At 37.8% G+C, this 27783-nt stretch overlaps 1 pseudogene; it reads right to left on the bottom strand.

Annotated features, from left to right (window-relative positions):
• Positions 1-6495: 6495 nt before the first annotated feature.
• LOC149218147 (BTB/POZ and TAZ domain-containing protein 4-like) lies at positions 6496-27486 on the bottom strand (annotated as a pseudogene).
• Between the last annotated feature and the right edge of the window lie 297 nt (positions 27487-27783).

Here is a 27783-nt window from a genome sequence, read left to right as displayed (position 1 = left end):
GTTATGACGTTATGCAGTTTTTGACCAACAATTAAAAAGTCAACAATAGGGTTGACTGGGATGTTGATTGGGTAGTTCGTATAATTGATGTCATCAATTGACTGTGCAGGGTACGGTTGGCAAAGGACCAATAAGGTCTTGACACTTGGTATCTTCGTACAAGTGTATTTGGCGCGCTTTTGTTGGTTTGCATGGTTTTAGGTGGCCCAATAAGAGGCCGCCATGTGGCCCAATCAGAGGGTTCCATGTGGTGCCCTGTGGTTGGCCAAACTTTTTATATAAGGCCCGAAGGCCTCGACGGGGTTTGACACCTGGCCCTCCTGCATAACAACTTTTCACTTTACCGTCACACCACTGTGTTAGTTCTTAACCAACATAGGTCACCACATATATTTAAAGTCATATATTTATGTGTTTGGGAGGAGGGGTCAGGCGGTGAGCCCTGATCCTTGGTCATGCCATCACCATGTGTCCACAGCGCACAATGAAAGGGAGAGGGTTGAGCGAAAGCCCTAGCCCCAGGTTTTGTTGGCACACATACAACCGACAATGAGAGCTAGCGGGAGAGGTGGGGCACTTGACCCTAGTCCCGGTCCCATCGGTAACCATATGGCTATGCGGAGGAGGTTATGCCAGACGACGTGGACAGATAAGCCCTGACCCCCATTTCTCGTGACCGTTACATGATCATAGGTGGTGCAGAGCTGGCAAGGGCAGGTGGTTAGCCCTGGCCCCCAACCACATCAACACATGTAACCATGTCGACAACAATGGGAGTTAAACTGGTAGGGGCGGGTAGTTGGCCTCGACCCCTAACCCTATGGCGCCACATGACCCTGATTTTGCGCATAGGGGTTGTTGGAAAATTTAAGGAGGCAACAAATTTCACTTTTTGTGGTGGGAGTCTTGCTGGTCCCAGGCGAAATTGTCGCTCTATGGACTGTGTAAAGGGTGAAATCGTCGCGTAGTTAGTAGGTTTTGCCAATTTGTAAGACATATAGCAGAGCTTAGCTTGGAGAAGCATATCTTGCTCAATTTTAACCTTTTTGAGCTCAAGAAGAGCCTTGATGGGGGTTTTTAAGTGTCATCGACTCTATGGCAGCCTTAGTTTTATGATTTGAGCACTTTATGATGGAATTTTTGGAGAATAAGGGCTTTTAGTGCTAGAGGCAGAGTTAATTTTGAAGCAGTATGGAGGCATATTTGAGCATGGAGAGAGCCTAATTAGAGGTTTTTTCCAGCCTTCTAGTTTCATCCGTAGCAACTGTTACTTCAATAGTGTTGGTGTGTAGATTGTCTCGGTAACTAAGGACAACCTAATACCACATCATTGAGGATCCTAGATCTTCCCGCTCTAGGTGACAAGGGCTGACCTCTCTTTCACCACAAGGGGTAATCCCTGGTCATAATGTAAATTAAATAGTCATTGTAGAATAATGTGAATTATATATATTTTCTAATTAAACAAATATATAGACTAGATTATTAAATACAATTTGTTTTAAATAATATTGTTTTTTAGGAAATAGAGGTGGTAGGCATATAACATGTGAAAACTTATTATAAATAAAATGTCATTTTGACTAAATGAGGTTTAACTTAATATATCATATTTCTCACAAAACATAAGGGTTAGTAAAAATTAAAAAATAAAAATAAAATGAAAACACAGAAGTTAGGAAAAACTAGTTTAAATGCATTTAATAGAAATGTTGTAGTTGAAACAATATGGCATCAAGTGCCATTATTATTCATCGTGAAACAAAACAATTAAATTATTTGATTTAATTTTTCTAAATAGTAAATATTGGAAAAACTAAACCAATTTTACTGCGTGGGAGATTAATTAATCTGATCATGTTAAAGCATTGCTAATCACCACATATTACCAGTGTTGTAAAGAAATGAAAAGTGAAAAATAAATTAATAATAAAAAATATAATAGGAAGATTGATTTTGTGGTATTTAAATTTATGTGCAAATAAAACCCTAAATAACATGTATTGCTAGAGTTTCGTTATGCAACCAATAAATTCAAATATACTTTAAATAACAAGTATTTAAGTATTTAAATCATTATTGCATGCTATATTATTGAATAATCATGTTATATCATTGCTTTGCACAATGAACCAGTAGATGAAACCTCACATAAAAATAACGCACACAAATAAAATAAAGAAATAGATATTATTAAATAAGAATTCTCACTGCCACAATGAACAACACCACTGTAGCAAGTACATGATGGCCTTAAAAAGAATAAGTCTTCATCTTCGATACACCACCATCCTTCAATTTGCCCAAAAAAGTCTGCCCAAAAAGGTCTCTGAAACAATCTTCTACCTCCTCTTTTGAATGTCTGGAAGTTCATTTTATTTAGTTTCGGTAACTTCTAGTAAAATTACATCAATATTATTATTATGACTAAATGAAACATATGTTTATTTCTCCCATTAATCTATCGTTCAAATATTCAATCAAGTTATTATTAAATTGCCCATGGTATAATTCTTGCATAAATAAAGAAACATATATATATATCTATATATATATATATATATATATATATATATACACATACTCACACATAAAATTCTGAGTTTAAATGAAATCTGAAATAAATATTTAATAAAGTTTAGATCTCTATTTGAATATAAAATTTGAATAATTCCCCTTTCAATACTCTTTCACGTTAAACTCATGCTTGCACATTTTCCATTCATCCTTAGTTCCATAAATATAAAATCTCAAAAATATAGCTTTAAATTTTAGATTTTAATTTTAATTTTAAACATTTATTCTCGTAAGCTTTAAATTTTAATTAAAAATATAATCAAAATTATATATATATAAAACTTGTAATATAATATATATTCCAATTTCTAATAATATATATAAATTTGATATAGATTTTAAATATTTATTTTAAAATACCATGAATTTAACTCCATATATATAAATTTAAAATTCCAAATAATATATATGTAAATTTTTTGATAAAATATATATATAGTTATAACTTTAGTATCACATGAGTGAAATTATATATATCTATATATGTTTTAAGTAATAATATAAACTTTAAAACATATATCAAAACTAATATGTAACAAATTTAAACTTATACGACATTTCAAATGACAAGCTTGTTTTTAATATCACATGAGTGAAATAAATAAATAAATATATATATAAATTTTAAGACATATATTAAAACTAATATGTAACAAATTGTTAGATGATTTGGAGGAGAGAGAAAGGTAAGTAAAGTTAATTTCGATGAAGAGTCGATAATTAGTTTTTTGAATAGGCCCGATGCAATATTGGTCGTCCAATAGAGTGATTGATAATTGTCAAGTGGAGAGTTATTCGTTCGTTAATGTTATAAACTAACCCGACATAATACAAAACTACTTTTTTTTTTCTTAAATTTGTTATGGATTTATAACCATATCCTATTTGTTCTTTGGGAAGGGTGTGTGATGACTCATATTTTAATACCCCATAACCATTTTAAGAGTGCAAGTTGAAATACAAATTCATGAGTTGGTTATATGTTTTAAAAGAGTTTGAATGTAAGGTATTTAGGTAAATAAGTGGAGTTGTGAAGCAGCGAGTCTCTGTGAGTGTTAATAAAGTATCCATACAATATAGGTAATTGGTCTAGGTATGATTAAAAGGTACAACAAGATGAGAACAAATAAATAATGTTAATTCTACAAAACACCAGATACGAAAGCATAAGTTACATTCCTTAATATATCGATGCCTTTTTCTGTAGTTAAAGATCGTCTTATTACAGATCCAAAGCAAGCATAAGCATTACCCACATGCTTCATGTACCTTGGAAGTTATATGTTATGCAACTAGATGTGATTTAGTCTACCCTTACTTGCAATGTAAATCAACAAACTTGAATATTTGGTGTTTAATTGTTCACATTTACATTTATGTGTGTGAATATAAAACCTTAAATGCCAAAATGACAATAACATGTATATTTATCACTTTAAATTACTTTATCATCTTCGACATCACTGTATTGTGTCTTGTCAATATTCCATTCTTTTTGTTTAAGAGTTAACAACTGATGACCAATAATAAGAAGCCACCACGTTGAGAAGAGCGTGAGTAGTAGTAGAACCAGAAATTAATGAGAAAACAAACCTGAAACTTCAGTGTAGGAGGTTGCAGCTTTTGTGAGCTAGAAAAGAAACATGGGGAAAAGCGCAGTAGGACCAGAAGCATGGCTATTGGAAAAGCAAAGCTCGAAAGAGAAAAAAGAGGAAATTTTTGAATCTTCAAGGGTATCGAATAACAAGAAGAAGCAATGCAAACATTTTGTTGTGGAGAGTCTTTTGAGAGTATGGAACGGTATCGAATAACAAGCAATTGCATGACATATTGTCAAAGGTCAAGAAGAAGGACCCTGCTTAGTCTGGGGAAGAACACCCCAAGGAAAACATCAAGCTAGATGCTTTAATGAGGACCCTCAAAGACCACCTTGAGTAGGTACATGCAGTGCGCGATGTTGAAACAATGACCAACCTTCTACTAAACAATTATCTTATCTTGTGCCCAACAAGAATCAATGGCTTGCGGGTTAGTCTAGAGTCCTAGTTATTTCCAGCAAATATTTGTAGGAAACTTTTCATCTCAAGAACCTGTCGATCCTTATGAACCAGGTTTCTCAATTCACGCTAACAAAAAGAGTTAGTTATGCAGGTGTTTCAGGAGTTGGTGTGCATTGGGAGACTGCCCCAACCAGATGAACTAGGCCCGCCTCTCTATCCTATCTCTCACCTCTTTTTTTTAGGTGATCCACCAATCACTCAAACATATTCCCAGTGGTAGTATCTTAATTCTATTTTGGTTGTGTTATCAGTCTCTAGAGACCGACTGGCCTTCCTGCCTAGTCTAAGGTCTCAGGCAACAATTAGTTCAATGAAGGTAGGTGGAAAAAGAGAATATATTAGGTCGATGGTTTAAGTGAAGAAGAATCATCGGTGTGCCAAAGTTCCAATAAACGAAAGATCCAATTAGTTGCCTTAACAATCGTTTGTTTGACAAACTTATTGCAGGTCGTTGCACAAATTAGAGAAAGTTTAACTACAACACCAGGGTGCTTAAGGTACAATCTCTGGAAAAGGAATGCAGTTGAGATGTAGCTTGCTTATTTTCCGATGTATGCAGGAATTTAATTTGTTTATCTAATTCACGAGACAACGTCTTGGGCCAATCATACAAAACACATTCCATATTCACTATCCTGATTATTATTTTCCATGTAATATTTAAATTGGTTAAGACCATTTCTACAAGCCATAGGCTTCCTTTGGTTGGGTAAGAGAATCTGTGTATGCCATTTTGAATAAGAAAGAGCTTCTTTGTTTCATTTAATGTCTCATTTACAATAGTCCTTTTTACTGCTATCAAGTGAAATCAAACGCTTCAAACCTGTTTTGACAAGAAATAATGTCCATAGCAAAATGATATGGAAAAAATAGGGAATAATAACACGATTTCCATTATTTCTTCCCCATGGGCATCATTCACTGCAATAATAGTATAACATCCACAAATTAAAAATTCATTGCACATAGCCTTTGAGGATGCCATCCAATTTATTAACACAAGGTAAAGGCAGTACACAATACAAAAGACACTGGAACCTATACCCTTTAACATAATTGATCCAGGTGGATGTTGGTGACCACCCACCTATCCCATTTGGACCCCCACAACTGTCTCTTTCAGTTTTTCAGTTTCCTTAATTATAGCGCAGTTTACTATTTTTAGTAGTTTTTCAGGTCCTAAACTTCCGGAGCCGTTTTGAGGCCCTAAACGACGTTTTTTGGGAAATCTACTTCCGCGGTTTTTTAGGTAAAAAATCGTCTTTTTCGTCGTAGTCCTCGGAGAGATCTTTCCAACGGGCTATCATGCGCATCAAACGGAGATCGTATGCCAAAGTTACAACCCCGGGAAGTTGATGTACCAATTTACCCAAACGGGGCCCATAGTTTGGCGTTTCATCTTCTAGGGTTAGGTTTTGGAATGTTAAGGGTTTTCCATTGTTTCTCAATAATAAATAGGCCTTCGAGCCTCATTGTAAACACAGTTCGAAACAGTTCAGAGGCATGTAGCCGACACATCTCTTCTTAGAGATAAGCTACCATCGCCTTAGCTGGGTTATTTCTATTTGTAAGCATATTTCAGTATTCTCCATTAATGAAATGAAGTATTATTTCCGCTGCATCTCTGTTTTTATGGTTATCACATCTCTGTATTTATGGTTATCTCTGTAATCTATTGCGTTCCTGCTTAAATCCGGATCAATAATAGGCATATCTTAAAGCCTTCAACACAATTTCAAACACTGTAAAATCAATGTAACCTATCATGTTTGTCCAAGCCAAAACCCATAATTCATTTTTAGAAGAAAAAAATTGAAACGAGTATATGGGACTATAATACAAGGAAATGTATCGAGCACTAAGAGCAAAATTCTCTACATTGGAACACTAACAACAACATAAGCTGAAATGAATTGACAACCTTTTTTGCTACCGTGAGTTTTCTCACCAACACCTTCCATTTCACCTCATCCTTCTTGCTTTGTTGTTGGATTTTTTTTTGAAGCGCCCGCACAGTCAAAATATAATAATGACAAGGTGAGATAAACAAATTCTCTGGGGAGCTATGGCCTTGTGACAGGTCATCAGTATGAAACAACCTAGGTTCAAGCTCTGGCAGGCATAGAGCCAACATTGAAGTGGGCATAAGGTTCATAGCTCTCAAAAATCTATAATCAATAATAAGTATCTTTTCCTAAGGAATAAAACACCAATAGGATGTAATAAAAAACACTGTTAAACACGAGGTTTGATTATACCTGCAAAGAGGAACCTTGTAGATGTTTGGCTCTAAACAAATTCTTGAATGTAGTTCAGGAAGTTGTCACATTCTTTTGCAATGTACACATCCTCTGGGATCTCTAGTTTTGCAGGCAACAAAATGTCAGACTAACAATTCAAGCCCTTTGCAGGTTGAGAAATTGCAAGGCCCTTGATTTTCATCTAAATCCTTGTCATGAGGCCCTATTATTCGACAACCATCTCTGCATATGTGAACAAGTGCTTCCATGGCATCATATAGTTGTAGGTATATCTTCTTCTCCTTTATCTTCTGAAGCCTCTCTTGTTTTCTCTGTTAATGTGAAAATGCAAACCCAAATTATTAATCAGAGATATAAGATGAAGAATTCTCTAATTATCTATTTAAATCCACTTCTATTTGGGGGTTTAGCTACTCACAGAATCAGCCTCAACGAAAGATTCTAAAATCTATTACACTGACTTAGGATTGGACTATCTCATCACTTTCCATCCCTTTGACTTTGCTACAGTTTTGAAGCTCTTCACAATAAGGCAGGTGCATAACAGATTCAAGCGTGGTGCATCACATAATCTTGACAGTTGAAATAAGGACTATTTCTTTGACTTCCTCTTGTGTTGAAAATCGACCTGCTGTGGATGTTCGTGTCTTTGTGGGGTTTATGGGGAACTCACATTCATTCAGAGTTTGTTGGAGGTAGCAACATCTCGACCATTTTCAGGGTTCACAACATCCATTTGAATTTAAGTCCCAGATGGAAGAAAGCAAACGATGGCAAGTTCATCTTCACATCCAAGGATAGCACGATTGAGAAGGATAGATATAACCTTTGGCAAGCAGAAAGCAAATTTCCTCTATGTATCTTTTTTTGTAGCATAGTGTTCACTATGATTAGGCCCCTCCCTACAAGTAAAAATATGCTTAATTCTTATTTGGATATTATGCTGAAAAGCGACCCATTGTGTCTCATCCCTTGACATAGCCGGTATAGTTGGAACTAAGTAAGTCGTTGAACTATGCTTCCTACTCATGTATCTAATTGAACCATTGTGTATCCTCTTGGATGCGTGCTTGGTGATATTTTTCCCCTGGGTTGGTTTTAGGTGCCAGCTTCAATTGAAACTCTGTGACTTGTGCCTATAATTCTTCAATCACGGCACCAACTTGGGAGACTTGCACTTCCCCAAGATCCTTGCTAAGCTTACATCAAGGGTCTTACTGAGATATGAAAAGGTTAAGCAGAACCCTTGCTTGAGTGTCTCCCATCTATGCTTCTGCCACCAAGTTACGAATACCCTTCCCTACCAAATAACAACTATAATAATCCGCTCGATGACATTATTCCTCCTAACCTCAGTGATATTGCACCTTCGCTGGTTGATATCATTGGAAATTCGACAACCGTTGGATTGCACCGATGCTATCATCTTTCACTTCGACAGAGTAAAGGGAACCTCGCATGAGAAGCCAGTTGGACAATTTGGGTAATTCGACAACCGCCGCGTGTACCAAAGGGCTTGGGATCATGGCTACGAAGCCAGTTGGCCAATTTGGGTAATTCGATAGTCGCTGTGTGTACCAGAGGGCCCGAGATCGTGGCACGATCATGGCACTCTCAATGAAGGATTGTGCCGACACTGGATGAAGTAGAAGATACTGTTGTAGATGGTTGAAGGGAAGATACTGTTGTAGATGGTTGAAGGGATGGTAGTCCAACATTCAACCCAGGAATATTCAAAGTGGCAATCAAGGGAGTACCAACGTTTCCAAAGAAAGGAAAAGCACAAGGATCCCCTTTTGGAAGGGTACCTTGGTTGGTTTCCACAGGAATATTAGCCATATCTAACTGATCCAAAGACCCTTTCCCTTGAGGGAATATAGAAATAACTCTTCAAAGAATATGGATAAGCAATCAAAACCTTTGCCCTTGAGGAGGCAACTCCACAACTTCCGAAAGAATGACCAAAAGCCTTTCAAGATCGGTAGAGTGGTAAGCCGGTCACTCAGAACACAAAGTCCAAACGTGACTAGACAAAAATACCTAAAGCGAACTATATACAAGGAACAAAGAGCACACACTATAAAGTCCCTAAAGATACAGTCAGTCAAACAACTTCCAAGTATTTCCGCTCCGGGTGGTGAGGACCGGACACCAAAATACAAGAAAGTGGAGTCAGCGGCCTTCCGAAGATAGTCTGGGATAATGACGGCCCAGTCCTATCAGCGAAGGTAACAGAGGAAGTTACGCTGACCTCCTAACAACAGCCTGCGCCGGTGCAAGCCCCCAAGCTTCGCAAGGGTGCCCTCCAGTAGTACTGTCGAGAGTGATGCAACGTCAACCATAAGAGTGAGATTTGGAGCTATAACAGTAGAGGCAACATGCATGGAGGCAAACAATTAATGTTAACCAAGTAATGTTAACATTACTGGGTTTTGAAAAAAGAAATCCTTCCAACATGATTTTTAATCCTATGTTTTCCAAACCATTTCTGCCTCTCTGCCTCGGGAAGAGGCTAAATAAGATCCTAAAATTATTCACTCGCCCAAAAAAATGGTTGTAAAAATTTAATAGGGTGACTAGAAAATTTATTATAGGGTTTGTACCAAAACTTTAGGTTTCTTGTTTGAATTCAGATGCAAAGACTAATAATAAGCACCTTTACTGATTACTATAGTCCCGCTGCCTTGGCAGGGACTAATAAGGTAAGTTAGGGTGACTTTAAAGTTTTTAAAGTATTTTTTAATATTTTATTTAATTGATATTTAATTTTTAATTATTTTAATGTATAATTATTGAAGTTTGATTTAATTTAATTTATTATTAATAATTAATGTTAATTAATTATATTTTATTAATTTACTTTAATTGTGTTATTTTATTTTTTTAATATTTGTTTTGTTCATGTTATATTAATTCATAATTTTGTATTTTAATTAATTATATTTTATTTAATGTGTATTTTAATTAATTTAATTTTTTTATTAATATTTATTTAATTTTTAACTTTTATAATTAGTTTAATAATTGTATTTTAATTAATTTAATCAATTTATTTTATGTTATTTTAATTTTAGTTTATTGTAATAATAATTGTAATTATGAGCCCCAAGGGTTAGCTCAATCGGTCAAGCCGGGGCCTCGCCAATGGGAGGTCACAGGGTCGAAACCCGAAAGCTCTTAGGGTTAGGTCTGTGATGGCCGAGGGGTGTGACCCCCTTCGGGTGGGGTCCACCCTAGAGACTTCCGATCCTGGACGTAGCGGACCACTGACCATGGTATCCGTGAACCAGAAGTGAAAAAAAAAAGAAAAAAGAAAAAAAGAAAAAAAGAAAAAATAATTGTAATTATTAATTCAAAATTAATATGTTAATTTTTTATATTGATTTTCTGACAGGTTACAACAATATATTTGATGTAGGTAAATATGAAAATTCAAAGAATCGATTTTTGATTACGAAAATATGAGAGAAGAAGTCATATAGTGAGGGAGGCACGAGGTGAAATTGACAGAAGGAGCGAGGATCTAATTGGATTCAAATTGGCGACAACAAGTAGAGCAACTCTTTTCAGTCTTTTCTCAATGTGTTAAGGAGATAAGTCATTTTTAACTCTTCATTGTGAAGGAGTTACATGTTCATGCTTTGATTTTAGGATTGTGAAGGATTTGCATGTTCATGCTTTGATTTTAGGTGGAGTACAAGGACCTATTGTGTGAGAGTCCTTTTTATGTTGACATTTTCATGACTTGCTATAGGGAGCCATCTTTCCGAGCGATAATTCTTTATAGGAGAATGTTTCTTTATAGGAGAAACAAGCCACTCTATTGTCAACAAGTTGTATTTACTCATTTGCTGCTGAAATAAATATATGGTCTAGTTGTTTGAGCAGGCCTAGAGATGTAGCCCAGGAGGGGTGAACTCCATTATCAAATGTTGGTTTCTTCTCTTCATGTTTATCATCTTGAGTTGCATGCGAATGCGTTTCTCTTTTAAGTTCATGTGAAAACTTAACTCACCATCTTGAAGAGGTTGTGAAACTTATTTTATCTTTTAAGACCCATTTTGTTAACTTGCAAAGTGTGAGAGGATGGTTGGTTTTTGATAGGAGGAGTATTCCCTCCATTCTCAGATCAGGTGGTATCAGAGCAGGTTGTGACCAAGTTGCAAGTATGGGCAAGAAATGGAAGTGCAAAAGACTCTAAGATTTGGAGGAGATTAATTTATCTCTTTGAATGGAGAATGTTGACCTAAGGAGATTACTTGAAATTGTAGAGGAGGAGAAAAGGAAAATGTGTCTACAGTTGCAACATGTAGTGGAGGAAAAAACTGGTGAGAGTTCTATCCTGAAAGAAACAAAGAACCCCTCTAATATGAAGCCAATTTGTGGGCATGGTTCGTTCGTACACATGATATGGACCCTATGTTGAGAATGATGTTTGTGAGTTTTGTCAGTATCTGAAAGATTCTCCTATGTGCCAATTGGTAAAAGTGGTTTGCTTGAGTCATCATACACTTCATTGTCAACATCTGAAATAGAAAAGATGGGTGATAGGCAAAAGGAAGTAATTAACATTTTTAGTTCTACTCCTTCAACTAATGTTGATAACACATCTTTTGCAACTTTTGAAAAGCATACCAAAGGTATTGGTATGAAGCTTTTAACTCGGATGGGTTATGATGGAAGAGGCCTCAGAGTCAATGGCCAAGGTATCACTAATCCTATCGAGGTGAAGGAACGACCACGATATGAAGGATTGGGTTATGGTCATGGAGAAATTAGAGAGTGCTCTAAAGTTGTTGAGGCAAAGAAATCATCAAGTGATGATATGTCACACCATGATGGTAGTGATGATGGAAAATTGTCTCCAAAGAAAGATGAATGTTCCAAGGGACATGCAAATTCCAATCCTCATCGTCAAAGTCATAGCCCAAAGGACAGGTATAAATTTCATGGGGATTTTAGAAATGTTGGTGATTTTGATTATTTATGGGAAAAGTTTCCTTGCACATTTTGTGATGCAACTGACCATTGTGTGGTTGATTGTGAGCAACATAAGGCGATGGTCAAAAGAATGGATCAAATCCTTGAAACAAGATACGGGGAATCTCCCCCTATTATGAAGACTTCCTTAGCGATGGGCAAGCGAACACATTTTTGTAACCATTGTAGCATGAATGGGCATAAGATTGAAAAATGTTGGAAACTTCATCTGGAACTTCGTCCCAAGAAGGACAAAGAGGTCATGCATTCCTTTGTAAGGAAAGCAACAGAAAGTGGAAACTACTGTAGTTTCTAAAGCAGCCTTTGAAGCGGAGCGGGTGAAGAAAGAGAACCTATGAGCCTGGGATAAGCAAATAATGGGTATAGTATTTTGTGTAATTTGATTTCTTTGTAAAATTGTAATTACTTGTTGTATATTCCCATTTGGGTACTTTGTAAAGTGAAGTCATGTACAATCACTTATCTGTAACAAGTATGTTTTCCTTGGCATGTTATGTTATTTTGGCTTGATGATGAGTCCATTTGTTTGGGGACTTTTGGGCTAAGGATTTGTATTTCATCCAGTATGTCTATAGTTGTGTTAAGCACTCACTTATACAAGTGTTTCAATATGAAGCTTGTTTGTGAATTTGATCTTTGGTAAAGATTGTGACGAAGATGACTTTGCTTACGTGGACAAATCTATGCATGTCATTGAACAAATGTAGTGAGTGCATCTAAGAGTAAAAGTATAGTTTGTGGATAGCAAAGCAAAGTACAAATCAATGCATGGCAAGCATTGAGTTGCTTATGATTTTCAGGTGGGAAATCAAGTTTGGGTTCAGTAAGGAGGGACTTCAAGATGAAATTTGTTTGAGAAAAAGAATGATGGTTTTAGAGAGAATGTTTAGATTCCATACATCAAAGTTTTTGTTCCTGTATGTTTAAGAGAATTGCAACAAGCCACAATTCTTGTCAGGAAGATAAGGACTTCACATAGAGGCAAGGTGGAGTACCTTGATTGGAGCTCGAAGGCACCAATTCAAACAAAACAAAAAGCATTGAGATCGGGAAAGCTAATGAGTTTTTTCCTCACTTATTTGCTGATTCAAGATAAACTTTTGGAGGACCAAAAGTTCTTAGTGGGGAGGTATGATCCAGAGATAAAAAAAATAGTTTCAAAAATTAAAGTTCTTAGAATTTCCCAAAACCGGGTTCAAGTCGTAGTGTTCGTTGTCCTGATTCCAATGACGCTTGAAACACCTCAATCCGATGTTGTATGAAGACGTTATGACGTTCTAAAGTTTTTGAGCAATAATTAAAAAGTCAATATCAGGGTTGACTGGGCAGTCCTTACAACTGACATCATCAATTGATTGTGTAGGGTACGGTTGGGAGAGGACTAATCAGGTCTTGATACGTCGCATCTTTGTACAGGTGCATTTGGTGTGTTTTGGTTGGTTTGTGTGGTTTGAGGTGGTATAATGAGAGGCCGCCACGTGACCCTATGTGAGGGCACCATGTGGCGCCTCGTGGTTGCACAATTTTTTTATATAGCCAAAAGCCCCAGTGGGGTTTGACCCCTATACCTCCTGCATAAGAACTCCGCACTCTACCGTCGCACCACTGCATTGGTTCTTAACCAACATAGGTCGCCACATACATTTAAAGTCATATATTTAGGCATTTGGGAGGAGGGGCCGAGCGGTGAGACCCAACCCTTGGTCATGTCATCACGATGTGTCCACAATGCACAATGAAAGGGAGAGGGGCGAGATGAAGCCCGAGCCCCAGGTTTTGTTGTCACACATACGATCGAGGAAGAGAGATAAGGGGAGGGGCGGGGCACTTGGCCCTAGCTCCAGTCCCATCAACAACCATATAACCATTCAAAGGAGGCTATGATGGAGGGAACGGGCGGATAAGCCCCGACCCCCAGTTCCCATAGTCATTACGTGACCACAGTTGGTGCGAAGTCGGCAGGGGCAGGCGGTTATCCTCGGCCCGTTGCCACATCAACACATGTGACCATACCGAAAACAATGAGAGTTAAACCAGTGGGGACGATCAGTTGGCCTAGGCCCTCGACCCTATGGTGCCATGTGACCCTGATCTGGCTCATAAGGGTTATTGGAAAATTTAACGAGGCAACAAATTGCACTTTTTGCGGTAGGAATCTCAATTAATGCCTCTTTTCCTTTGCCAATTTCCTTAGCCATTAATAATGTGAAAGTGATGCCCACTATAGTGCTTTGCCCAACAGTGAGCTTGGAATACGTGTCTCATGACCTTAGTCTTATTTTTCCTTTATTAACCTTTATTACATGAACTTTTAACCCATGCTTGTTACAAACCCCTCCCCCTTAGGAGAACATCGCCCTCAATGTTCTATGACACCTATGACTAACAAACCGCTAAAAACAAAACATACTGCCTATGAAGCTTTATAACATAGCTCAATACAATATTTACAATGAACAACTACGAAAAACCATGACCAACATGAAGAATATGACAATCATACCGCTTATTGGAGCTTTATAAGACAACTCATTGCAATATTTACGACCATACACATATATACATACATATACCAAAACTCATTTGCTTGAACCAACAAATAATGAAGGATACAAAGGCCGCATCTAACCACCCATCTCCCATGTAGCTTCATCGAGCCCACAATGCTTCCACTACACTTTAACTTGCTCAATTGCTCGATTTCGGAGCATGATCCCTTTCTGTGGTAATATGCATTGTGGTTATGGCTAGAATTCTCCCTCTGGTTCCACCTACAATACAAACCAATCAATCACATGATCAACATCCTGAACATATCTGTTAAGCAATGAAACATGGAAAACATCATGTACTTTCACTATCAGAGGCAATGCAAGTTTGTAGGCCACTGGTCCAATCCTCTCAAGGATCTCGACGGACCCACAATCCCGAGGTGCCAACTTGGCACATGACCCAATCCTCAAGGAGATCCTCTTAGGCTTGATGCACGAGTACACATGTTTCCCCACCTAAAACTCCTTAAATTCCTTGTGTTAATGTGCATAACTCTTCTTCCTATCCCATGCTTCCTTCAAATTCCTTTTAATAACTTGCATTTCCTATTCCATCTCTGCCAACATATCTGGTCCAATCAATATGCTATTCACTATATCACTCCAGCTGATAGGAGTATTACAACTCCACCCATAAAGAACCTAAAACAAACTCATCTTTAAGGACTCTTGATAGCCATTATTATACGCATACTCTACTAGTGGAAGATAATCTTCCAATTTCTTCTGTTGATGCATGACGTACATCCTCAACATGTCCTCAAAAATCATGTTGACCCTCTCTATCTGTTCATCTATTTGTGGATGATAAGTTGTACTGAAATCCAACTCTGTCCCTAAACCTACAAACAACTCTTTCCAAAACCTGGAAGTGAACTTGGCATCTCTGTCTGATATGATCTTCTTAAGAACACCATGTAAACTCACTATCTCCCTCAAGAAAATATGAGCTACCTCACTAGCTAAATTCGTAGACTTAATTGTAATGAACTGAGCTACCTTACTTAACCTGTCAACCACAACCATGATGGAATCATGCTGTCTCGATGTCCTCGGGAAACCTGTAACAAATTCTAGGGAAATTACCTCCCATTTTCACTCTGGAATCAGAATCGACTGCAATAAACCACCTGGATGCTTACACTCTGCTTTCACATGTTGATAGTCCAAACATCTTGCAACAAACTCAACCACCTCTTTCTTCAATTTCGACCTATGGTAAAACTTCTTAACTACTGTCAATGTCTTTTGATATCCTAAGTGACCTGAATACAACTTGACATGAAACTCCCTCAAGATAAGTTTCTTGATCTCACTGTCATCTAGTACATAAATCATGTTCCTGAATCTGACCAAGCTATATGCCAGAGATGATACTCCTCATCTCTATTACCTTCACCTTGTTGTTGTATCTTGTAACTCAACTTTTGATACTTGTCATCATGCTATCTTGCCTGCAAGATCCACTCCTGTAAATCTATGCCATAAGAACCCACTGTTGTAATGTCATTCACCTATACTCTTCTACTAAGAGCATTTGCAACCCTATTCTCCTTTCCCTTGATGTACCTTATCTCGAATTCAAATTAGGTTGATCAAATAAGTACCTCAACCCACTGTGATCAATCATCAATACAAACCTCCCACCAAGAAGATAATGTTTCCACATCTTCAATGCATGAATGATAACTGCCAATTCAAGATCATGAGTCAAATATTTCTGCTAGTGCTCATTCAACTTCCTTGACTCATAGCAAACCACCTATCCTTCTTGCATCATGACTCCACCAAGTCCTCTCTTGCAAGCATCTGTACATACCACAAACTCTTTCTCACAGCCCCACCCAAGGTCCCCTTAAAATGGGCACTGTAAATGCACTAGAAATGTTATATGACGAATTGAAATAAAGAATGGGGGTTAAGTCAGGGACGTAGATTCCATAATCAGGAAGGGAGTTACTGCTTGGGACGTTATGGGTTTCTTTTCCAAGGGTGAAACCTGGAAACGTAGGACAACCATTAAAGACTACCAGGTTCCAGAATTAAAGAAGAGAGCTCTTGAAATTAAATGAGTGGGGAAAGAATTATGCAGACCCATGCTACTTAGGAAGTTACCCTAAGAAAGAAGGGGTAGGAATTTATGGACGATAAGGTGCACTACAAAAAAAGAAGAAGGATGCAACAACAACAACAACTGAGAAAGAAAACAGAGGAAAAAAGGAGGACGCAGAAAGGGAGGAGGGGGAATATAGAGTAGAATGTGCGTGATTGGAGAAGGAATTCTCTGTAGGCGACGCCGAGAGAAGAGAAGATAATCGAAGGGGATTGGATCTTGATCCCTAAAGGCTGTGGGTTGGGCTACTAGTCTTTGTGGGCATGTAATAACTTGGGGTCCCGCGAGGCTATGGGTTGAGATGGAATCCCTAGAGCTTTGTGACAACTTGGGTCCCTAGAGGCTGTGGGTTGATACAAAGGTCTCTTGAGCCCTGTAATAGCTTCGGTCCCCGTAGGCTGTGGGTTGGGATAGAATCTCTAGAACCCGTAGAAACTTAGGTCCCTTGGAGGCTGTGGGTTGAGATAGAAAACTCTGGAGCCTTGTAACAACTTGGGTAGAGGCCATCTTGAAGTAGAAGCTGCTGAAGACCAAAATGATGACTAGTGGTTAATTCCCGGATGGAACAATGGATTATGGACTCCTAGGAAGGGGGTGAATTACTATGAGAACACTTGGGGTGAGGTTGGACACCTCTAGACTCCCAATGTTGACTGAGCAAGAAGTTTTTAGTTGGTTGGAATTGAGAAAGGAAGTCTTCTAGAGTCCTAGAATCCAGTAACCGATTAGTGTGTTAGTCCCTAAAGCACACACTCTTCCTTGACTTTGGAACCTAGCTTGGGGGTGGTGACTGAAAGTAATTGTGGCTGGAGTTATCTACGGTTGGGCAGAGAGTCCTCGTCTTAGGCTCAGTTGCCCTGTCCACTTCAAGATAAGTAACTGTGCATTTTATATAATGTATGATGAATGCTGTTACCGTGCTATAGATAATGATCTGAATGTGGGGACCACTTGATAATGCTAGAAGCATTCTTATAATTTATATTCCATTGGTGATGTGTTAAATGGTTGCATCTGTGAGTGTGTCTATGTGGAATATGTGCATGCATGCTTGATAAAGTGGGAAATGAGAATGCATTATGAACTGCTAATCGTTAGGCATGAACCATGTGATGTATACATGTATGTAATCTATATGTTATTTAAGATTAATAAGACTAACTTATAATTTAGCATTGGGACATAAGAGCTTTGATCAATGTGTAAAGAATAATGGGCTTTGTAACCCATTTTTATTACTATAAGATTACAAGGAGAGAGACCTCCTGCATGGCAACGTCCACATTCACTTGTGAGCCACCTGTGGTCACGTTGTAAATCACTGTGTTGCTCGATGAGCACATATTTAACGTCCAAGGGAGATTTCCCTGGTGTCTGTTGAGCGACCAACTTTACATAAATGGCCTTAAACCTTGCGTTTTTAGAAAGAATGTATGCCTATTGTTGAAACCATAAACTGACGGCTGAGGGGCCTGAAAGCTTGAAGGTTCATTTTAGATATGTGTGCAAGCTAACACAAGGTCTGGCACTGTCGTCCTGTAGTAGGAGAGGCTTGAGCCCTATCTAAAGTCTTCGTCGAGCTCGTGTTAGGTAATCCATGCAAGAGTGCCTATGCCTCCCTTGGTGGCTTTCCTTCCTCGTGGAATGGGAAAACCCACGGGCCAAGGGCTCATTGGAGGATAAATCACTCAAGTTCGAGAGGAATAACATAAAAAATCGCCCTAGGTGACCAAGCACGTTGCCATGGTTGCGTAAATCTTGTTTGGAGGTCTACCAGACTCACGAGGGAGAGTCGCATATGGTAAGGTTCGTTTAGGAGATCCTATGTGGTAGTAGGGCTTACAAATGGGAGGGTTGCCAAGTTCTACTTCTAAGGAACTGGTGTGAGGCCAGAAGCCTTCGACTGATTCATGGCAGAAGGGAACCATAAATCTTGTTGCAATTTCAGAGTAAGAGGCCATGAACTTATAAGAAACATTGGGAAAATATTATCCACAAAACGGACAAGACCTTAGTCAAGGAAGACGATCGATTGGTGGAAGGATATTCCTTTCAGGATATTGGTCAGAATGATAGTCTCCTTCATGGGATTGGTCAGGATGGCAAAGTAGATATCGTAGAGTGGAGAGCCAGAAGGGGATTTGAAGTGACAAGCCGGGGGCTTAACGATAATGGAGCACCAGGGTTCTGTCAAAGTCAATGATAGAGGTTCTTCGATTAACCAAGCTGCATGGTGAGGGATGGTTGTTGGGAGGAGGAACCGCCCCGAAAACCCACAAGGTTGGAACCCCATAATGAGGTGGAATAGGTTCTCGAAGATGTCTCAGGCTTACAAGTCCAACCACTTGTGGGGATCTGGTACAAAAACAATAGCAAATGGGTCATCGTTCCCTTTGCGTGGAAGCAATATTGGCATGACCTCCTAGTGGACATGTGTCCAACGGGGGAAGCACACCGGGTGCCAATGGGCCATATGTTGACGACGTATGGTATGTTTTTAGGTGAGGCCCAAGCATGGTTGGTGCGGATTGTGAAAAGTCAGATCCTGGAGGGGGGGGGGGGAGTGTCAGGGGAAGCCTTCGTTGGTGATTAGTTTAGGGATATGACGTGGAAGTCAATGTAGGGGAAGTGGATCGTTAATCGACAGGTTGTTCTGAGGAGGACTTGCGACTCGATAACATAATGTATCGTAAGGTCCCAAAGATGAGATAAGTCATCCAGTCGGATCTATTCTGGGGGGGGACCTTACATCGGGAGTCGAAAGTCGAGTGGTCTCGGAGCTGTCGCAACCTGTATTCCTACGCATAAGTATATTTATATAAATTTTATGAATGTGATGAGTATGTATATACGAGCATATGTAATATATATATATATATATATATATATATATATATATATATAGTGCATCGTAATTCATGTCCATGGGAAGGAAGTTCGCCTAGGAAGCTTACTCCATTCCCTCAAGGTAATTCGAGAGACCGGTTACATTATAAAGTGGTATTTGAGCATCTAGGTTCAATACTTGGACTGGTTGGGCCTCGTCATAGGTGTTAGGGTCCTATATTTCATAGGATGACTTGATTGTAGCTGTAATTTTGTATATTAAATGATTGTAAATAATCTTCCATCCTGCAAATTTATTTCCAAAGAAAAAATAGAAAAAACAAAAGAAAAACAAAAGAGGGTATATATATATATATATATAGCTATATATATATATATATATATATATATATATGAAAGTGAGCAAGTCTAAATGCCACTCAAAAAATAAAAAATGCATCAATAATACTTTAGATATTTTCAATGAAGTGTGCAACTTGTTTAAATGCCACATCAAAGTTAGAAGTAGATTAGTTATTCTAATCACACTATTTAAACATGGTTAGAATGAATTAAATAAAATTAGTCTAGATTAGTGAATAAATCAACCACACAGTGTAATCGTGGCTGAAGTAGATTAAGTAGAATAAAATGGATTAACCAAATTGTTTAAGCTTGGTTAGTTGATAAACAAATGATAAATAAGGATTAAAAACCTTAGAAAAATGAAAAAATGCTTGCAAGTTAAAATACGCCATTGGAATTAATTAATCATAGTTAGATTAATTAATTGCATTATTTAAATTGCAGTTACCAAATTGTAATAAGTTGCTTTGTGCTAAAGGATTGATTTTGTAATAAAGTTGAAAAAAGATAAGACCGTTAGTTGATTTGTAATAAGGTGGCTGCATATTTCAATGGTTGTGATCTACCCCACCTAGATCAACGACAAGGGATCATTTTCGCCGCCCTTAGCACTTCCGAAGGTTATCCAATAGGGGAGGGGGGGGGGGGTCTGGGGAGTTGGTCTCCAATATCCTGCCTTTGCTACGTGGCTTCCCCCCCTCCAAAACCATTTACCACCACTGCCCCCCTCCAGGCTTCCCCCTAATCCGCTTTCCACTACCCTTGACTGCCCACATGACCATTTCTCGCTGTTCCATCGTACCCCGCCACATAATCACCTCCTGTCTAATCCTATCTCGCCACGAATCAACATCCCTTCCACTCCCATTATGCCACTTTCCCTCCCCGCTCCCGTCCATTGCTTCTTCCCGTTAAATCCAACTGTTCATAATTGGAACATGCCTGTATGTCACAGACCCGCTTCATAACGGGCCAAATGCAACGAAAATATACATTTGCCCTATAAAAGACAGAAATTTGCGCAGGTGGCCCCCCTTTATTTTTTTGTTCATGATAAAGGTTTGCTGTGGTGATTTGACTGTCACCTCCTTCCACCTATTTATCTAGTCAACAGCTGCAAAATTTATACAACCCTTCCTTCGGTCAAGTACCTATCACGATAGCAAAATACACAGTGACCAATTTGTTTTTCCCAGGTAACCATTATCTTTTCTGTCTCATTTTTTTGTTTCAGTATGGCACCTAAGGGAAAATCCAAAGCATCCAATGAAAACCCAATGTTACCTCCACCTATTGATTTGGACCATCAACCCCTAGTCGACCATTTATACCCAGTTGCAGAGACCAATTGTGAGTTTGATCTTTATGAACTTCACAGTTGGCTCAAATAGAATTACCTTGACCTCAACGATGATTTGGGATTATGGGACTCCCTCCTACCCCAATTTATTTTTCCCCAAACCTATTATTTCCTAGAATTTGTAACCTGGTGTCAATTTCGATACATTCCCAGTCAGAGAATAGTAGTGGCCCAAAATGGTGAAATCCTTTTTTCCATTAATGGTCATTCAATCTCAGAGATGCTCCAAATCCAAAATCCTAATCATATGTAGCCTTTTCACCCAAATTTCCTCATGGAAATGTACAATAAGCTCGATTTCCCCTAGAGAGCCAAGATATTTGAGACTTTCTTACCAGAAAATGCCCAATTGCCCAAAACAAACCCTCCTTATCCTGCTTCTATGTTCCCTGAGATGACCAAACAGATAATTTCAATAGTTTCATGCCTATTAGGATACCATTATGACCAATGGGTTGATGAAATCATCCTAGCCTTTCTTTCTGTGTTTTCCAAAGGTGAAAAGCCTCCTACCATCTTCTGTTATAGTGATTTTTTAGCAGAAAGCATTCATGAACAATTCATGAAATTTTCAATTAAAGGAGTCTTCAAGTATACATCTGTCTTGGTGTATTTGTTTCTTTATTATCAATTAGACAAGTTTTCTTTTCATCTACAAAAGTTAGACAGTCAAGGGAACCCCCAATCAGTCATTCACTGGACCTCCCTAGTCAGAAAGAACAACAACTAAGGAGATTATAAGGAGCAAAAATGTAGACATAGTAGCATTGAGAAAACAACTTAAGCTCCCCTCCACTGAAGATCCACAAACTAAGGAGTATGGAGAACATGAACAACAAAAAGAGAATCTATTCAAAATTATTATTGAATAGAAAAATCAAATTTCTAAGATGGATAAAGAAATGGAAATACTCCTAAAAGAAAAAGAACAACAAGCAGTTTCAGTGCAGGCCATCCCTTTGGCTATGATTCCAGTGATAGGTACATCGACAGCAGAGGCATCAACATCAGCAAAAACTTCAAAAACAGTTACAATAGCAGAAGGACAATCCAACAACACACCATTAGACTTAGCCAAAGCAATGGAAAACATGTCCATTAAAGACCAAGAGATTGAGAAGTTGACTGCAAAAATGAACAATTGGCAAGAACAAAAAATTAAAGTGGATACTATCTATCTAGTAGAGTTACAAAAAACACACAAGCTCATACAAAGGATAGAATATCTAGAAAACTAATCCATTATGACCGACAACATTGCACAAGCTAAAGAGAACACACGGCTGGAGATAGATAAATGATGCCATCACAAAGATATGGCCATCCATTGAGATCATCTTTTAATAAGATGAATTGGTGCATAAATCAAAGAGACTCTTAATGGATGTGAAAAGGGACCTTGGCACCAGACCCAGTGATGCCACTACTTTGATAAGGTTTTTAAATTCAAAATATAGAGAAGAATTAGAAGAGCTAGATATAGAGGAAAAAACAGACACCATCCTGGAAGTGAGAAAGATTCCCACTAAGAGAAACTTGATGCTGCAATTAGAGAGCAAATGCAACGGTTTGGAGACTATCATATAGATGTTTCATAAGAAATTTAATATATTACATCAAAAAGGTATCCTTGGTCTAGAAGTAATGGGAGATACATTGGTGAAGCTTGAAGATTATCAACATAAACTGTACTCCATTGCTAGAGACAAGTCAAAATTTTCTAGAATTAAGGGTACAATTACAGGAAAACCATTGATGGAACGTCTCAGTTATGACCTGCTAATTAAACATGAAATCAGTCAATTGTTTCTTAGTAAGCCTACCTTTGAGAAATACACAAAGGTAGACGAGACTTATCGAAATTTAAGTAAGTTTAAACTTCCAGATGAGGATAAATGGAAAAAATGTTGTGAGTTACTAGGGTAAACAATCATCGAGCCTCCAAAAGGAAATAAAAAACAAAGCCTCTAATTTTCAGATCTAGTCATCACAAGCAACCCAGGAAAATAGAGCCAGCAACTTCAACGATTCTAGATTACTTATATTTTTGTTCTATCTTTGTAAAAATAGTTTGAGATATTTTGTAATAGATCTTGATATTTTATATCAATATATTTAGATATAATTTTTGTATAAATACTTCAGAATTTGAAGTATTAGTGTTGGGATTCGAGAAAGACTACCATATATTGTAAAGTTGTTCACTGAGTTCAAGTGACCTTTTGCATTAATACAAGACAAGTTGTTTGAGTATTCCCATTTCATATCTATGTGGTGAAGTGCTTCTTACTTTAATATGTTTTTTCTTTGTTTTTCATATGTCTCCCTGTTCTGTATTGTTTTAAAGAAGATTAAGTTCAAAATTTGTTTCAAAACACTCTGTTCTGGCTTAAAACAATATCAATGTTTTGCACTAAAGTTTAAATATAGAATTCAAGTAACAATGCTCTATAATTAAAGTGAATCTTAATCTGTTCCTCCCTCTCCATTTCACAAACTAGAAGGATCCAGTAGTATGCCTACCTTGCCTTGCTACACTTAAGCTTGATATTTCTGCAAATTGATCACTCCTAGGCTCCTTTGACTCCATTTACCAATGGTTTTCCTTGCTATTCCAACCAAACTATTTTAAAAATCCAAACCCTGAAATTTCACATATAGCCTAAAATCACAAAGCAAACAAAGCTAAATATGACAGAGAGATCCCTCTCTGAGTTTAGAAGGGCTAGATTCTAAACTTAAAAGTGGTTGTGTGGTTACCTTTGCAGTTTATTTTACAACCTTATGAAATTATAGAGTGATAACATCTCGACGACGATACTGGGGAGCGAACAAATCTGATTTGTATTTCCTTGGTAAATTTTTGTTTTAGTACTTAAAGCTATTTCTAGGTTTTGTGGCTTAAAAATTGATTTTGATTTTTGTTTTGTTCCACTTCACTAGCTGTATATATCTTATCTATGAATACTTACTAGTAGATCTAGATCCTAAAAGAATTTATACTAGAGCTAATCCAGATCCAAATCCACCAAAAATTGTAGATAATCCAAAAAAATTCCTTAAAAAGAAAAGTTTAGCTGAGAGTCAGGCAAGTAATAATCCTCTCCCTAGGGTTAATTCTATGCCTGAAGGTTTTGAAACAGTAGAAGACATAGAATTTGATTTACCATTTGAACATAGTCTCTTTCGAACTAAATCTGATAGTTTTGTAGCTGAAACTGTTTTTGACGAAAACATTTTAAAACCTTACACTTCAAAACATAGAACTCTGAAATCAGACTCTGAGGATGATGTCATTAAACAATTTAACAAACTTGAAGTGTTGGTGTCTGAACTAGATCAAGCTGTACAAAAAACTCTTGAATCACCTAAATCCTCACATTCTTCTTCCATTGCTTCATCCCCAACTCCTCTAGTAATTCCACCTAGTTTTTCTGTTCCATTTGAAATACCAATTGTTCATATAATTCCTTTTATTCCTACTATTTCTGTCCCTTTAGAATTACCTATTGTTTCTATTCCTATACAAATTCCTTCTATTCCTACTTCCCCTCTAATAATCACCCCCATTTTCACTACATGCATTTCATCTTCAACCACTACCACTTCTACATCAACACAACAAAGTGTAATTACAACCCCTTTCATACCTTCTATACCCACACCTATTGTAATCCCATCTGCATATCAAACACCAATCATGGTAGCTCAATATGCCCCCTTGGTCCTACCTCCACAACTCAATGCAATGCCTCAAGATTACCATAGTAGGATTCCTCAATTTGATAACACTCGGCCCATAACTTCTCAACAACATATTGATAGAATGAATGACTGCTTAGACCTCCAAGAGATGGATGATGCTGATGTAAAATGAGATTGTTTGCTCAAAGTCTCACTGGTGAGGTTAAAAAATGGTTTAAAAGGTCACCAACTAACTCTATCCTGGACCATGCTCAATTTCAAGACACTTTCCTCAGAAGATGGGAAGTGAAAAAGAACCATCTACAAATTTTAACAGAGTATGAAAGTATCAAATTCCCAGCTAGTTTTGACTCTGATATCTATTACCAATTAAGAGAAAGGAGCCATGCAACCCTAGAGGAAATGCAAAGAAATGCAGTTAGTGTTGAAGCTAATATGTTAGCAAAGACAGCTAGAATGAGAGCTGAAAGGAGAGTTACTATAAAAGAGGAACTTGCTTCTTCTTCCTCTGATGTTAAGTTGGACACTTTAGTAAGAACAATGGAGAAAATGATGGAGATAATTTCTATAGTCGATAGAACCCCTCCAAGGGAAAACCAAGGTGGTTCCCAAATGAGAAATCCAAATTTAAGGAAAAACTATCCTTAGATTAAAAAAAGAGAGCAGAGAGGCCAAAATGATCAACAACTGATTATACCTCCATTTCAAGAAAAATATGCAGATGAGGAAGCTGAAATACTTGATTATCCTGAGGAAAATCAAATAAATTTGTTTGAGGAGGCCGAAGTTGACCACATTTTCCTGACTAAGGAAGAGCAAGACATTTTCCTACTCTCACAACCAGAAACCATTCCATTAGACTCTGAAGACTACAAACAAGGATATCATAACGCAATTATGGAAGTGCATAGACAATATAACTTGAGGAGTAAAAATATTGCTGACACTCCTCCCAAAAAGACTCCTGAAACTCCTCCCAAAAGGACCCAAAATGATACCCCTTCTACTAGTCAACCTAAAGATGATTCTTAGAAGGAAACTTCTAAGAAACCAGATGCAGCCACTAAAGAAATAGAAAAACCTCCTACATCTTTTAACATTGAAAATGAACTGGCTAAAGTAAAAAATTTCCATTCCTCTCACTGAATTAATCAATAAAAATGCATACAGATCACAAGTTATAAAAGCCTTGAAGATAGGGGAAGGTACTAACATAATCAATTTCGCTGATGACCGAAATTAGTTATTGTTTGGGCCTGAGGTCGAAGGAAAATCTCAGGATGACAATGTACCCCCTTTCTACATTAGCTTAAACATTCATGATAAAATTCTACACAATGCTATGCTTGATTCTGGAGCCTCACATAATCTAATGCCTAGAGCTATTATGGAGAAACTAGGCTTAGACATAACTAGGCCTTACAAAGAATTATATTCATTTGATTCAAGTAAAGTTAGATGCTTAGGATTAATTAAAGATTTATGTGTTACTCTAGTCCAAATACCAACAAAGAGCTTGGTAATGGACATTGTGGTAGCAGACATACCTCCTAAGTATGGAATGTTTCTCTCTAGATCTCGGGGAGAAAAATTACAAGGGACTTTGCAAATGGATATGACTTATGCTACAATTCCAGTGTTTGGTCAGCCAAGAAGATTATACAGGGAAACACTAATGAAGTACATGGTTAGTAGTCAAGACAAACCCAACAATTACCCCCTGTATTTAGTACATTCAAACATGGATTCATTTATTTTGTACAATAATGAATGTGTAGAAAATGAAGTTTCACCCTTAGAAGCTGAAAACAATGATACAAAGGAAATAAAATTGGATACTGAAGAAAAAGACGTAGAGGGAGAGGCTCTTTGGAATATGAGTTTTGATGGGGTTGTAAGTAAGGATGGAGCAGGGGCAGGTGTTTTCATTGTAAATTCATCCACAAATATGGCTAAGGGCCATGGTTACAAACTAAATTTTTAGTGCACTAATAACATAGTTGAATATGAAGCACTGATCCTAGGGCTGCAAATTTTAAAGAGATTAGGGGCAAAACAAATTTCTGTGCACAGGGATTCTAAGCTAATAATCAATCAAATTAAGGGTGAATATGCTGCTAAACACCCTAGACTGAGGGCCTACATAAATGAAGTTTTGGATTTTTTGTAATGCTTTTCTACATATTATTTGTCTGTCATTCCTAGAGGCCAAAATATTTTAGCTGATGCCTTGGCTGTTTCAACCAGTGCTTGCAAAATGCCTTTTCATTCCAATAAGAAATATGCGGTGGAAGTGAAACATAGGCCAAATGTTCTTGATATTGTAAGATATTGGCAGGTTTTCGGTAATTCTAAACAAATAGAAAACATTTTACAAATGAAATATGAATTTGAGGATGACGGGGAAAAATGTTTTGGGCTCTGACGTGGCCGCAGGCGGGCAGCTGGTGTGTGCGCATCCCTGCACCTACATAGAGACAAAACTAACAATACTTACCATAGTAGATCGGGCTTCTGCGATAGCTGTTACCTCTTCTCTCAACCTGTCGACATCCAGGTCCCTGAGAACGCAGTCAACAGACTCTCCCGCGGTTTCGGTGGCAGTTTCCGTCCATGGAAAGAATGGATATTGAGGAGGAGGGTTTAGACTATTCCCTGGATCCATTTGAGGGTCAGTCTATCTTCGGCAGTCGCAGCCCTAACCCTACCACAGTAAGCCTTGCTTTGAATAGGTTAACTGACCTGGTTTTCTTGTCGATTGTTTCATTGCCTGGATCTTCCTTTTCGCCATTACGCTTCAGATCGCTCTCTAGACACATTGGGCCTCGATTTCCCTCCTCTGTCCCCCAATACGCTCAATCTCCTTACCGCTGTTACGCCGCCATCCCCTGCTTTTGATCCGTCTCTTGCGCTCAATCCCTCACCCCCTCCATGTTGCATCCCTCTTTCTACACCAAACCCT

This window comes from Pinus tabuliformis, chromosome Q (genome assembly GCF_031772625.1).
Source record: "Pinus tabuliformis cultivar Carrire ecotype Pingquan chromosome Q, CPIR1, whole genome shotgun sequence".
Classification (NCBI taxonomy): Eukaryota; Viridiplantae; Streptophyta; class Pinopsida; order Pinales; family Pinaceae; genus Pinus; species Pinus tabuliformis.
Note: the sequence above shows the minus strand (reverse complement) of the source record. Positions and strands in the feature narration are given on the sequence as shown.